General features: G+C 36.6%; 1 non-coding gene across 1 annotated transcript; it reads right to left on the reverse strand.

The window, feature by feature from the left end:
* Nucleotides 1-4,844: 4,844 nt before the first annotated feature.
* On the reverse strand, nucleotides 4,845-4,916 carry TRNAM-CAU (transfer RNA methionine (anticodon CAU)). The gene has a single exon. It is a non-coding gene; the product is annotated as a tRNA-Met (tRNA).
* Nucleotides 4,917-5,240: the final 324 nt, after the last annotated feature.

The raw sequence follows: 5,240 nt of genomic DNA on the forward strand, positions 1-5,240 counted from the left end.
TTTTGGTATACATATTTCAAATATATACATATATATATATATATACTACAAATTTTCATGCATGTCACGCAGATATTTTCTGAGTTATGTCCTTTTTTCTAAAAAAATTGGGGCATGTTTTCAAAATCTATCTCCTCGTACAAATTTTAAGTATACGTATGATCTAGAAAAAATACAGCATCTTTGATGTACCTAGAAAAGCACTAAGCATCCGTATTTTAGAAATATTTCCTTACAACAGAGAATATATCATTATTTTGTCAAAAGTTACTTATTTTTAATTTTATAGTACCTATTGTTTGCTTTTCTATCTGTTTACAGATCAAGTGTTAGATTATAACAAAGATATATTCTCTCCCTAGTCGTATGAACCAGGCGCTGCACGAAGGTGGACTTAAGACAAATTCACACCACAGGAGCTCGGTAATTTTTTGTGTCTAGGACCTTACAGCTCATATTTGCTATTCTTGCACCAAAAAGCACTTCACCAGTTCTCTGCCAATATCAATTTAGTTACATAAAAGGAAATGACAGCAAAATAAAGAGAAACAAATAACTCACTATCACTGCGTTCAAGCAGTGACATCTTTATAGGCCTACAGTTCACAGACAAACGATTAATCTACTTTCGTAACAATGTTAACGATAATCAGCCTGTTCATCACGTCAGCTTTCGAACAGCTTGCAAACGTGAAAATTAAAAAAGTAGGTAAATCGATAAATAAAAGAGAAAAAAATATTCAAAAAAAGTTTATAATGAAATAGTCATGAACCGCAGGTGCAGGTTCCACCAGTAGCCTACAGGAAGTTATCACCGCTGCAATGCTAGATATCGACCGATTCTGGACAATAGCTTTCACTTCCAGGATTAGTCCAGTAACTGTGTCAATGATGGTAAAAATGCATCATAATTGGCAGAGATGATTCTGAAAACGGATGTAATGCATAACGTGCAGGAACTATGTTACAGATTCCACATCCGAAATTATTCACTCTAACACGTCCTTTCGGAAAGCCGAGACGTAGATGGGAGGCTAATATTAAAATGGATTTGAGGGCGGTGGGATATTAGTAGTACTAGTATTTATTTATTTAACCTGGTAGAGATAAGGACGTCAGGCCTTCTCTGCCCCTCTACCAGGGGATTACAATTATAATATGAACAACAAAATTACAATTAATATTAAATTTACAATTAAAATTACAATAAAAATTAAAGTACGACAAGATTACCTGATTAATGAAAGCTAGACATTTTATCATAGAAGTTAAGAACAAAGAATATTTTTGTATTTACTGAAATACACATTAAACCTAGAATAACAAAATTGGATAGTGATGAAATTACCGGATATTGAAATATTTTGTGACAGGCTTTATTAAGAGAATTATTTACAAGAAACCATGTCTGAACGAGTCTCAATTACTGACTAAGTGCCTAGTAAGTTTGTGTTTGAATTAAATTTTATTTCGACAGTTTTTGATGTTAGCAGGTAACGAATTCCAGAGTCTTGGCAGGGCTATTGTGAAAGAGGATGAGTATGAGGAAGTGCGATGGGATGGTATTGTTAGTATTGTTTCACGGCGAGAGCGTATGTTCAGATTGTGGTGGGAAGAAAGGTAAGTGAAGCGAGACGACAGGTACGATGGTATAGAAGAATTCAAGATTTCGAAGAGAAGGAGAAATGAATGTAAATTTATTTTATCTAGTTTAAGCCAACCTATTGTTTCCAGGGATGGAGTAATATGATCATATTTACGAACATTGCTTACAAAACGTACGCACAAATTATGAGAACGTTGAAGTTTCGTTTTGTTGTCGCTGGAAAGGTCAGTCAGTAAAATGTCAGCATAGTCAAAATAGGGAAATACAAGCATCTGCACAAGAGACTTTTTTAAGCAAGAGAGAAAATGAACATTTATCCTTTTTAGCACATGGATAATAGAATATACTTTTCTGCAGGATATGGTGCTAGGAACTTAATTAATCTTTCTCATAATAGGCACCACCGACGGCTTATTTGAGGACGGCAATGAACCTCCGGGTTCTTTAAAAGCCATTTGAAGTAACAAGTAGTTCCATAAATAAATATATTTTAGTTACATATGTAACAAACTCAATTAAACTACATTAATAGGTTTTAAGAATAAAAAATAAGTGCGTACGTGTCTAATTCTAGCAGTACATTAGTTTACTATATTGACTGCAACTAAAACTAATTTAAAGAGGTTGAATTCTCCTTTACAGTTCAACATAAGTCGCCGGCAATGTGCGTCTGGGTCAGGCGAGTCCATTTAGTTACACCAAGGGGTGTTTGGGTTAGTCACTCGTTTGCCTTCGGAGCGATCGGATGTCATGCGTGCTGTAGAACAGTATGTTTCTGGTACTTAAGCTGTACTGCATTCCTTTACTGACCACTCGCCCTTATCTTTACTCCAGAGCTCTCCTCACTACTCCTATTACTTTCCCTCTTTCGCGTCGCCGAGCTGTACTTACATTTTGATGAAAGTTACGTTGTACTGATATTTTCTATGTGATTGTATTCAAATATTTAAATAATATTTCTATTAAGGTAACTTCTCTAATCTGTGTCCTAATATAATATTATGCTGTATTGCTTCGCGTGCAATTCGATACTTTGTTCTTCACATATTCAACTGCTGCTCATTCAATCAGAAATGCTAATTTTATGTTGTTGTTATTATTATTATTATTATTATTATTATTATTACTTGGAGTTGTGATACACCATGGAAAAGATCGAACCAGAAAATCAGTCCAAGTGGGATTTGAATCCACGCCCGAGCAAATCCTCAGATCAAGAGTTGCTGATTCCTGATGTACGCCGATAGCATATAGATGATAGCGGTTAACTGCTTTTTGTAATTCCCTATGTAACCTAGATTCTTCTGTAATTATATTTTCTCAAAGTTTCTTTCCAGTATATGTGGTGTCGCTGCAATATTGCAGACATGATTACAGGCTTTTACATTTGTCTGATTTCTGATTAATATCCTTACGAGATAAATGTTAATGGCCTAATTCAGAAACCTTCTCACAAACTATGAACATTATTGGAACTCTACAGCAAATAATCATAGACAAATACAACAAAATATCTGTCATATTAATTGAAGATAAAGCTTGAATAAAATACTAACAATAAGAGGAAGTGGTAACATCCGGTCTTGAATAGATAATCCTCATTTAGTTGGCGCGCAGAGCGGTAAGTGCAAGACCGTATCTATTGACCATTCGGAGTTCAGAGAATGCCATTGGGTTTATAGGTGTCTTCTTAGCGGACTAAGTTAAATAAGTTATTTATGTATTTTCTCATGTATATTATTCCATTTATTGAAAATACAAATAATAAACTAATAATTTATGTCTAGTTATAAACAATATGAAGCGTTTGTATTTTAAGCAATGCTTAGTTACAGTATTTAGATATATTCATTCAGTGTTATTCCCAAGGGCAGATCTTTCACTGCAACCCCAGCTTTCTCCAATCTCTCCACTAATAATCCGGGAAAAAATAAACGTGTTACACACTCCTGTTTGCATAATTTATTTAATAACAGATGAGTTTACTTTTTTGGAATCATGCATAATAGGCTTATTAATATTACGTAAATAAGACAATAATAACAGAATTTGTTCAAAACCTAAACTATTAATATAAATTAACGATAGGCCTACTCTTCAAACTATTCACGACTGTACACAGTTCCACAGAATGCCAGTATGCGTTGTTTAAATGAACATACTGTGTATAGTCTGTAGCGAGAGGCAGCAGGGCGAGGCGCGGGGACATTTATACTAAAGTTTAAATTTTTAAATTTATGTTTTATTTAACGACGCTCGCAACTGCCGAGGTTATATCAGAGTCGCCGGTGTGCAGGAATTTTGTCTCGCAGAAGTTCTTTTACATGCCACTAACTCTAGTGACATGAGCCTGTCGCATTTAAGCACACTTAAATGCCATCGACCTGGGCCGGGATCGAACCCGCAACCTCGGGCACAGAACGCCAGCGCTATACCAACTGCGCCACTCAGGGCGACGACATCTATACTCCTCGCTGTACTCAACTGAAATCAACTGTTTTGGTACGAATTTCCTACCTATTATTAGCATGCCGAGGTTTAATAGTCAGCGCGTCTGGCCGCGAAATCAAGTGGCTCGGGTTCGATTCCCGGTCGGGACAAGTCACCTGGTTGAGATTTTTTTCCGCGGTTTTCCGTCAACCCAATATGGGGACTATACCTCGGACTCATTTCACAGGCATTATCACCTTTATCTCATTCAGACGCTAAATAACCTAAGATGTTGATAAAGCATCGTACAATAACGTAGTTTAAAAATGTAAAAAAAGGTTTAATACTGAAGATTAAAAAAAATACAAAGGACGGTCGCTAATTCCCTAAGGAAGGAAGAAAAGTCTCCGTTTGGGTTGAGAGAGTAAAGCCAAAAGACAGTAGGCTAGATTTGTAGCCAGATATGCTAAATCTATTAATATTAGAGAAGAAAAATTCGCTCCGGCGCCGTACCAAGCGCTCTGACCACTGAGCCACGCCGAATTCAATCCACAGCACCGGATCGAATTCCTCTCCTTCAATGTTTCCCTTTGTGGCCTTACTCCAAGTTAGGCATATTGTACATGTTGACGTTTATTTCCAATGTCAACCGCCATTATACTAGGGGCGCACTCAGCTGAGTGACTTGTTTGGCCGGGATTCCGCAGTTATATACACTGCTAGCTGTGAGAATATTATGGATTTATTAATTTGTCCTACGGAATAATATCTGTAATATTGACAATTAATATTAGAGGAGAAAAATTCGATCTGGCGCCGGGGATCGAACCCGGGTTCTTGGTTATATGTACCAAGCGCTCTGACCACTGAGCCACGCCGAATTCAATCCACAGCTCCGGACCGAATTCCTCTTCTTACTCCAAGTCAGGCATATATGTTGACGTTATGTCCAATGTCAACCGCCATTCGATCCGGAGCTGTGGATTGAATTCGGCGTGGCTCAGTGGTCAGAGCGCTTGGAACGTAGAACCAAGACCCGGGTTCGATCCCCGGTGCCGGAGTGTATTTTTCTCCTCTAATATTAATTGTCAATATTACAGATATTATTCTGTAGGACAAATTAATAAATCCATAATATGCTAAATCTAGATTCTTACAGAAACTGATATTTAATTTAAAATAATGAAATATATTTTCAAATTTC

The sequence above is a fragment of the Periplaneta americana genome, chromosome 17, assembly GCF_040183065.1.
Source record: "Periplaneta americana isolate PAMFEO1 chromosome 17, P.americana_PAMFEO1_priV1, whole genome shotgun sequence".
In the NCBI taxonomy this organism is placed as follows: domain Eukaryota; kingdom Metazoa; phylum Arthropoda; class Insecta; order Blattodea; family Blattidae; genus Periplaneta; species Periplaneta americana.